We start from the raw sequence: 11,118 nt of genomic DNA on the forward strand, positions 1-11,118 counted from the left end.
GTTTAATTAAACTTTGTTGTCTACATTTGTGCATAATTAGCTGTAATTAACAAAGGCAACTGTAGGCATTTTTGTGTAAGCATTTGTCCAAAAGGTTAATTTGGTGCAAGTGTTGCTAATGTTAACTTGCGCATGTTTCAACTAATTAGAAAATCTTTTTTTGTCTGCAAACAAAAATTAATTACTGACCATAAAATATTCATGAAACATTCCTTAGAAAGATCATATTCCATCCATCCATCCATCCATCCATTTTCCATACTGCTTATCCTACACAGGGTTGCAGGGGATCCTGGAGCTTATCCCAGGGAACCTGGGGCACAAGGCAGGGGGGACACCCTGGATGGGGTGCCAACCCATTGCAAGGCACAATCACACACACTCACACATTATGGACACTACTTGGAAATGCCAGTCAGTCTACAGCACATGTCTTTGGATTGGGGGAGGAAACTGGAGTACCTAGAGGAAATCCTTAAAGCATGGGGAGAACAAGCAAACTCAGTGCACACAAGCTGAAGGCCCAACCTCGAAAGTGCGAGGAAAACATGCGAGCTACTAATCCACCCCCCCCCCCCCAGATCATATTCACATCAAAAATTTTAAAAACAGTTGCAAGTATGACCAATCAACATTCAGTCAGAGTGGAAACTTTTAAAAGCATTCAGGGCACAATGCCACCTGACAAGTTTGGCCGATCTACTTTGTTTTTCTTTTGTAATGCATCTGTTTGCATTACGTACATCAGTCAACATTGAAGGAGCTGCAGGACTATCTGGCAAGTACTGGCCACTCCCTGCATGTGACACACATGTGACAGTCTTTCATGTTCTTAATATCTCAGGGGTAGGGTGGCTTGACAGAAACCCATTTCTCACAAAAAATAAACAAACAAACAAACAAAACATCCAGGCCCATGGTCTGATGAGCCCAAGGTAGAACTTTGTGGGCATAATTCTAAAAGATATGTTTGTCACAAAACAAAAACAAGACAGCTTGGTGAAGCATGGAATGACTTGAAGAGGACTGTGCACAGATCTAGAGCATTTCTGGAAGAAAGAGCGGAATAAAATTGCCAAATCAAGAGACTGCTAGTCTTATTCCTGGTGCATTCCTACCCAATAGGACAGAGTGCTGTATTACAAGCAAGAGAGCCAATAGAAGTTTGGAGTGATTTTAATGTTGAATATCATCATATAGATGAAGAATAAGTTCAGCTGCCATCCCAAGTTCACCAATCTGAGCCTTGCCTCCACTTGCCCCATTACAACTCAAACGTATACATATACCATAATGCACCAGATCTTACCCACACCTTGTTTTTTGTTTTTTTTTTTCGGAAGGGGGGGCTTGAAGAAAATGATCTGTTCATCCACTAACTGGAACTTCTCAGGATTTATGGCTTCTGTAAAACTGCTCTGCTGCTCATCCAGTACCAGGCGAATCTTAAAGAATTTGCCGTCATGGGCATCTAAAATATTGTCAAAATTCTTTAGATATAACTGGAAGTACCTCATGATCTCCTCAAATCTGTCCATTGGAAAAGCATCCGCTACTGTTATTTTGTCATAGCCCTTCATCCATCCATCCATCCATCCATCCATCCATTTTCCATACCGCTCATACTACACAGAGTTGCAGGAGAGCCTGGATCCTATCCCAGGGAACTCAGGGCACAAGGTGGGGGACATCCTGGATGGGCTATAGCCCTGAATTTCTATCAATACATGTGTTTTCTTGGGTATTTTATGTAAAATATCATTAGATTCATTCCCAGAAACATTTTGAACTGTGATTTTGTGAATCCAAGGGTAGTTTTCCCACTTTGTAATGCTTGGAAAAACTATCTGATCCATTCGTGTCTTAGTTAAGAGACTTTCAATTGGTTCAACATCCTGCATATAAAGCTAGCTTGACAGCTTAGCTAATGATACAACACATACACAAGCTAATGTCATTGTCAGCTAATTTTAGCTTTTAAAGTAATGTAATGAAACTTGCTGATGCTACATTAGTTTAGCTACATTTGTGTTGCTAGCAAACTGACCAGTGTTAGCTTGATTAGACGCTTTTATTGCTTGCTTAATTATGCAGCATTACATAGCGTTTTGTTTTGAGTTGCTCATTTTTTCAATTGACACATACCGATGTAAAAAATACAATCAGTGTTAAAGTTTTTAAATATTTCTATTTTCTCATCTCTTCAGCACTTTCTGACCCTCACAGTCACAAAAACATACTCTAACACTACAAACGTGGACACAATTAGTCACTACATCACACAATTAGCCCTTACACATAATTTGCTGTTATGTCAATATCTTCTGGGTAAGTAAACAACCTTAAGAAGGTTTAAGAAGGGGTCAAGTGGGGGCATTGGGGCAAGACAGCTTTAAAAACATTAAAAACATGACTGGAATTCTCACCTTTGTGTACCTTTTCCCTGAAACTGGAGACTTATAAAGAGCTCATAAAGCCTTACAGTGCGTGTCTGTGTGTCCACTTTTCCATCCCTCTGGACATTTCTTTTGTCTGAGACACAAAGCCATTCCCTGTAATCGGAGACACCACCTGGCCAATCAGCAAGCAACTCATTCATTTTTAATTAAAACCCAACAATTAAACAACAAACAGGAAATTTCAGAGCTTTTGAAACGAACACAGAGTGGAATTATAAAATAATAAACATGGGCTGCTTTACAAAAGGTGACAACCCGCTATCAAATGATCTCTGCTTGTGCGTGTGTGTGTGCATGCTAGCCTTGAGGTTTTAATATCACACCACACAGAGTCCTGTGTGCTAAACCCAGAACACATCATGTGATTATCATCAGCACCCATCTGATGAGCGCCGATAACATATCCTCAGTGAAACTTCAACACTTTCTGACCCTCACAGTCAATGAAACACATTCGTTACACACGTCCAAGTTAGCAAATGTACCACAAATCTCACAATTAGTCTCCACTTTGCATCAATAGACCTTATGTCTTGCATAATTAGCTGTTATGTGCAGAATTAGCGATTGTGTGTGGTGCAGTTAGCAACTATGCTACATAATTAGTTCCTATGTTGCACAATTAGCTTTTATATTCTGTAATTAACCACTGTCATGCATAAGTACCTGTTATGTCATGTAATTAGACATGGTGGTGCAAAATGAATTTGATATGTCACATAGTTGGTCTCGATGCTGCATAACCCTTTACATAATCTATAATGAGCAATTAGCTTCTATGTTGAATATCTGCAAGTTGGTGATTGGCTGATCCAATACCCAAGGCACAGCTGCCAGTCTATGAAAGCAGAGTGTAGCTGTGAGGTAGAGGAGGTGTTTAGGAGTGGGATGGATGTGAGCTTAAAGACCTGCGCGGAGCTCAGTATCCACCTCCCGTTAGCCAATCATTATCTACATCAAATCAGCTGCATCGCACAAAACCAATAATAAGCACTTCCTCCCTTAACTGCCAGTGTGATAAATTACACGGCCAGAATAAAACGAATAAGAAGCTCGAGTGGAGATAGATATCAGAAAATGAAATATAATACACATACGGTGCGGCTCTCACATCCTCCAGCGTTTTTAATAAAGGTGATATGTTCTGCTTTCCCATAGCCACCACTTGGGTTTGATGTGTTTTTGTTTTTTTCCGCATTGTTTTACAATATATATAGTGTTTCCTACAGCGCACTGCAATGTTGTAGAAATACACTTGCTGTTCACTTTATTATGAACACCTGTACACCTGAAACTTTCCAAACAGCAAAGAATGCAGCGCATTATGCTTAAAATCATGCAGATACAGGTCAAGAACTTCACTCACAATGTGCTCTCAGTTACTTTGACCATGGCATGGTTGTTTGGTGCTAGATGGGCTGGTTTGAGTGTTTCAGAAACTGCTGATCTCCTGAGATTTTCATGCACAACAGTCATAATGGTGCGAGAAAGGGAAAGAAATCAAGTATTAGTTCTGTGGGCAGAGATGTCTTTCTGATGAGAGAGGTCAGAAAAGAAAGGCCAGACTGGTTCAAGATGACAGGAAGACTGTGGTAACACCACTCTTACAGGTACACCGCTCTTTACAATGGTGGTGAGCAGAAAAGCATCTCAGGAAACAAAATACACTATATGGCCACAGGTTTGTGGACACCTGAACATCACATCCATATGCAGACCTTCCTCAAACTGAGGCTCACAATTATAGTATAAGATGTCTTTGTATGGTTTAGCATTACAATTTCCCTTCACTGGAACGAAGGTGTCCAAACCTGTTCTGGCATGCCAAAGCGAGCTCCATGAAGACATGGTTTGTCAAGGTTGGAGTGGAAGAATTTGAGTGTCCTGCACAGAGTCCTGACCTCAGTGCACACTGGCTTGGAGGAATTTTAGCCCATTCCTTAGTACAGAACAGCTTCAACTCTGGGAGGTTGGTGGGTTTCCACACATGAACTGCTTGCTTCAGGTTCTTCAACAAAATTTCTATTGGATTAAGGTCAGGACCTTGACTTGGCTATTCCAAAACATTATCTTTATTCTTCTTTAACCATTTTTTGGTAGAATGAGTTGCGTGCTTAAGGTCATTGTCTTGCTGCATGACCCACTTTCTCTTAAGATTCAGTGTATGAACAGATGTCCTGAAATTATCCTTTAGAATTTGCTGGTATAATTCAGAATTCATTGTTCCAGGCCCAGATGCAGCAAAAGGTTCTTATGCTGGAATGCAGTGGTTCCCTTTCTCCAAACATCACGCTTCTCATTTAAACCAAAAATTCTATTTTGGTTTCATCCATCCACAAAACATTTTTCCAATAGCCTTCTGGCTTCTTCTTGGCATGATCTTTAGCAAACTGCAGAAGGGCAGCAATGTCCTTTTTGGAGAGCAGTGGCTTTGTCCTTACAACCATGGCATGCACAAAATTGTTGTTCAATGTTCTCCTGATGGTGGACTCATTAACATTAACATTAGCCAATGTGAGAGAGGCCTTTAGTTGCTTAGAAGTAACCCTGTCTCCTGTGTGACTTCATGGATTATTACACGGCTTGCTCTTGGAGTGATCTTTTTTGGTTGACCACTTCTGGGAGGGTAACAATGGTCTTAAATTTCCTCCATTTCTACACAATCTGTCTGACTGTGGATTGGTGGAGTCCAAAGTCTTTAGAGATGTTTTTGTAAGCTTTTCCAGCCTGATGAGCATCAACAACGCTTTTTCTGAGGTCCACAGAAATCTCCTTTGTTCGTGCCATGATACACTTCCATAAACATGTGTTGTAAAGATCAGACTTTGATAGATCCCTGTTCTTTAAATAAAACAGTATGCTCACTCACACCTGATTGTCATCCCATTGGTGAAAAAAAAAAAAACTGACTCTGCTTGCACCTTAAAATTAAGGTGCAAAATTAGCTCAGTCATCTTGGCCCAATATCACAGAAGCCCTGTTTTACCTCAGCCCTATATTCCCAGGGCCCAATGTTACCTTGGCCCTATGTCACCTCTTCCCTTTATACCTATGGCTATATGTCACCTCAGCTCTTTATAGCTATGGCTCTATGGCACCTCAGCTCTATGTCACCTCAGCCCTTTATACCTAGGGCCCTATGGCACCTCAGCTCTATGTCACCTCAGCCCTTTATACCTAGGGCCCTATGTCACCTCAGCTCTATGTCACCTCAGCCCTTTATACCTAGGGCCCTATGTCACCTCAGCTCTATGTCACCTCTGCCCTTTATACCTATGGCTCTATGGCACCACAGCTCTAGATCACCTCAGCCCTTTATACCTATGGCTCTATGGCACCTCAGCTCTATGTCACCTCAGCCCTTTATACCTATGGCCCTATGTCACCTCAGCTCTGTATCTCAGAGCCCTATGTCACCTTGGCTTAATGCCACATTGGCCCTATATTCCCAGAGCCTTTGTCACCTTGGTGACATGTCACTTTAAAGATCCTGGATCAACTAATATACTCATCAATAATGTTTATGAGGATTCATATAGAACCAACATTCAGAAGAACAAGTGAGCTTGAAGATATTGACATGTCGGAGACTGGGGATGGAGAAGGTGATGTAAAAACTCTGAAATACATCCTGTTTTGACTCAGCAGGCCAAAACATAAAAAAGTAAACAAAAACTTGTGTGTGTGTGTGTGTGTGTGTGTGTGTGTGTGTGTGTGTGTGTGTAATGTTGGAAGTCGGAATGTTGTAATGTTGAAGCAATGCAGGAGAAATAAAGAGTAAAACGTTAGTGTGTGTTAGAATTATGTACAGACAGCTGATCATTTTGGAAAATGCAGAGCGATGCTGATAGTTTATGAAGTTACAAGAGAATTTTTATTACATTTCATCCTTTGAAACAGTATTTCTGAAATACATATTGAACTAAATGGGGCCAAAAAGGAAAAGAATGTTGTTATTACTGCTACCGAATGTGTTCATATGACAAAAAAAAACAAAAAAAGGGTCACTTTCTTCAGCAAAAAAGAAAGGAAAAGAAAAGAAAATACAAAGATGCAGAGAGTATCATCTTATCATAGACTTTAATATTTTAGGTTTGTTTTTATTTATTTACACACAGTAAATTTTTCTTGTCACTATTTGTCTTGATTTTTCGTACAACTGTGAGACTGAATCCCAAATGACTTCTTGTTCCCTTCATACATTGTATGCTCACTATAGAGTATATAGGGTACACAATGACAGAAACTATTATTATTATTATTATTATTATTATTATTATTATTATTGTTGTTGTTGTTATTATTATTAGAAACATGTTATTTATTATTATATTTATAAGCTCTTATTATAAGGATTTGTTATGTTTAAAGTATACTTTTTATTTTTAGAGATATAATTATTATACTATATTTAGTAAAGTGTTTTATTTATTTACTTACTTATTTATTTATTATTTTGAGTATTTTAGATTAGATTTTAATATTCTGAATTGCTATCTGAAATAATATTTAGATTTCACGTTTTTAGTAAAAGTGATTTAATTCCATTATTATTGGTGGATGAAATTTCAAAAAGAAAGTGTTCAAATAAAATTTTAAGTGAACTTAGCATGTTGTGCAGGTCACTCTGAACACCAAAACATGTTCGCTCACATTCCAGCATGTTTGTTTACAGTGAGCATGATGTTGTTCATGACAATTGGTTCTTCTTTTTTGTTTTCAAAGTCTTCACTCTAATCTGTAATCTCACACACACTCATGCCCAGCCTCTGATCACAGAGTGAGATCAGCTCTGTGTGTGTGTGTGTGTGTGTGTGTGTGTGTGTGTGTGTGTGTGTGCGCGCACACTGCTCAATAGTCACTCTTACAAAAATCAACACCAATGAATAAGTTGCATTGGTTACAATAGGATTGATTATAAGTGAGGACTGTCATGTGATTGGTTATAGTGGGATTGATTATAGTTGAGGACTGCAGTATGATTGTTTACAGTGGGTTTGTGGGTGAGGACTGTCATGCGATTGGTTACAGTGGGGCTGATTATAGGTGAGACCTGTTGTGTGAATGTTTACAGTGATATTGTGGGTGAGCTGCATTCTTCAGCGAAGCAGAGTTTTTAATGCATAGTTATGAGGAATGTAAGCAATATAAGATTTACAAAAAAGGAACTGCTGCTTCGGAGCGAGAGTTGGCTTGGAAAAAAGTAACGGTTCGAGTAAAAATCGAGAATATATAAGTTCATAAATATCTGAAAAAGTTTCCTTTCATTATGATGCTAAATGAAACATTGATCCTATTAGACCTATTAGATCCTATTAAACGTCTTGGGCCTCCCAAGGCCCACAGAGGTTTAACATATAATGCATCAGTCCCACCCCTCCCCCCCCCTTTTTTTTTTTTTTTTTTTTAAATGTGATTATTAAACCTTTGTCATTGTCCCCTTACAGATTCCTGTACAGCGGAAGGTCCATCTACCTCCACACAGAATTTTGACAGTGTAAAAAATATTTTGCATTTGTCCTGATTAAAATATTTGGTCTGTGTATATATTACAGACATTTATAATATCAATTATATTGAATTATCATTCTGTCTTCCTGCAAAGGATCTGTATAAGGTCCATCTTCTAAGGCAAATTAGAAAAAAAGTGACATTTAGATGGACCTTCTACAACTTCAAATGGAGGAAAAAAACATAAGCATAAAGGTGAACATAAAAAAGGCCAGACTTGAAGTTGAATTGCTGAAGTGCTCATTAAAGGTGGACAAAGTATTTGCTTACTGATTATTATTATTATTCTGTCAATTATTGTGGAATGGTAAAGCAATGAATTCAAATGTCTTTTTCAATTACAGGAAGTAAAGAAACAATGAACCTCAACTGTTCACTTTGTGCATTAGTCATTTAATTAGAAATGATGTGGGCAGATCACACCTTGTAGCACCCTGTAATCTCTTTGGTTCACTGGAGGTTCCTTTTGCCATCTTCATCAATGGTTCATCATGGTTTATGGCCAGGGAACTGCACAAAATTGTGTAGGAACCGTTTGAGTGCAAGGCATACTGTATGAACGGCCCTACACACCGTTACCTTTTCCACATGCTCTGCATCACCCATGTTATATACAGAAAACTCCCTGTGGCAAAAAAAAAGAAGGGCAATGCATTAAATGTGCTCAGTGTTAAGCACTGATCCGCGATTTGAGGCTTCAAAATGTTACATTAATGATTCTCGTGAAAAACGGTAACACTCCCACAAATATTCATCTGGGTATGAAAAGGATTTTGTATAATCCATGCTTCCTCGTCCACTGGATCTTCTTCAAAAGGGTGTGCTACGCCCTGCCAGCTCTCTGAAAGAAACTAACCATGGAACGTAACCTGCAACGGATCAGGTTATGTTCAGAGAGTAAGCTGCTATGGCTACTTACATACCCTGAAAGTTACCTCCCTTTTTGGAACCTAAAGTTGAGGTTATCCATTAACTCAGGTAACCCAGGTAATCTGTTAACTCAGGTAAGTCGCATAACCTGCTTTCTGGAATACCCCCCTGTTGTGTTACTTATAGTGGGATTGTGGGTGGGAACTATCCTGTGATTGGAACTAACTGTGATTTAATCAATAGCTTTAAATGTAAAACGTTTTAGCATTCATATTGCTGTAATCTGATTTGTTGATGCATGAATTTTGATTTCACCCAGGCTTTGTCACCACCATAAAATTGTTTTTCAGTGCCCAGACAAAGCATCAACTGGCAATTGAAAAGGTTCATTGGCTACGTTATTACTCAGTTAACAAACCATCAATGCCCCCACCAACATGAAACCCCCAAGATGGAATAAAAAGAAGAGTAAAAATAAACTAATAAACAGTAAAGTAAGGGAATGCTGCAGGCTGTGATGAGTTGAACGTCAAACATTTTTGATTGAAGCTGTAATATTGGACTAAGCGTGAAATGAAAACATCCCTAAAGGGCAGAGTAAATAAAGCTACTAATGGACTGGGCCTCAGGGGTTTATCCAAAATGTTAGCAATCAAATACTGACTGGCACATAGTGGTGAGAACATGATAGTTGCAGAACATGTGACTGAATCAGCATGAAACTGACTAGATGTTTCACAACGCTATAAACTGAAATGATAACAGTTCATAATGCTACATATTTCTGGCTGTAGTTTGCTTTTATTCATCAAATTTACTGATGAATAAATGCCATGATGAATTGTGAAAATGGGGGGAAAATTCTCATGTTGATAACAGTGTTGTGGCAGAGAGGGCAGGTCAAGCATCAGCTGCACACAGAGAGGAGGCGGGTTGAACCGGCAAATAATGTGCGATGATTCTCACCTGTGTGATCATGGCGAGTTTACTTATATGTGCTTTGTTTGACCTTTCAGAGAAAAAAGGGAACACGGTGAACCAGAGAGAGAGAGTGACAGAGCTGACAGAGGTCACCCAAAACACACAAGCACACCCACATCCTGAAGCACACCCACATGCACTGGAGCTTGGAAAGTGTTGATGAACTTGAGGGAGGCAAAAGCCCCAAGTATTGAAATGGTGTTTTATTCTGATTTTTTCCTCTGAATGTTGAAAGCTCACTGAAAAGAGTTAGTAGGAAAAGTAAAGCGTGCCTGAAGATTCGTCAATGTATGCCTGTCTCCCAAGTCCTCTTTGCCACACATCTTCACTAATCATGCATTTCCCAATTCCCTGCACTAAATCAGGCTTTGATGGATGGTGGTCTGGTTACACCCGAGTCTACCAAGGCCTGATGTGTACTCCCTTATATACTCGCTGATACACTGTACATTCCTGCTCGATTAGAGGGAGGCCTACAGCATGTCAGGGATCTGGATCATTGTTCCTGCTTCCATGAGGTAATGCCTGGCCACACTAGCAAACTTGCCCAGGCTTTCCTGGTGGACATGGAAGGTTCTACCTGTGTGGAGAGACAAGAAGGCATCAGAGAGGAGGAAAGGGAGGGGAGGAAAAATTGGGTGGAAACCAGGTTTGGGGGAGGTTTTGGGGTCCTGACACCTCAGTCATAGGAGCCAGAACCTGAAGGGCAAAAGAGAGAGGTTGGAGCCTCTGGGCCCACTCCACTGTTCCTACTGAGAGCACCACCGGGTTGAGAATTTCCTCAGCATCTCGTTCCTCAGGCAGCATCTACCCCTAGTCCTTGAGCTGTTGCATGAAGCAAGTGGGTAACCTCTGTGAGTTTCAGGACCCGGAAGCATTGCCGATGTTCCTCTGGGATCCATCTGACTCATTGCTGTGCTGCCTTCCTCACGGTCAGGTACTCCAACTGTACATGTAGCAGCAGCTACTACTGTGCTGCAACCTGGGCATACCTCTACAGCAAGGATGAGGCATAGGACCCACTCTAGCTGGCGTACACATGCAGCTACCACATGCTTGAAGAGCTCCATGAAAGCCTCTGGATCATCTGTGGAGGACATCTTTGTGAGTTGGAGGCGCTGCAGCTGGAGGCGTGGCTTGTTGCAGCCGCTTCTGAAACATCTGTTGGTTCTTTGCCTGTTCCTGAGTGAAGGCCTAAGTGGAGAAGTTTCCTCCTGAAATGACAAACAAAGTAAATATAAGTAAACTCACCGTGATCAAATATAGGTGAGAATCAGCATGCGTTACCTCCTGCCAC

This window comes from Ictalurus furcatus, chromosome 26 (genome assembly GCF_023375685.1).
Source record: "Ictalurus furcatus strain D&B chromosome 26, Billie_1.0, whole genome shotgun sequence".
Classification (NCBI taxonomy): Eukaryota; Metazoa; Chordata; class Actinopteri; order Siluriformes; family Ictaluridae; genus Ictalurus; species Ictalurus furcatus.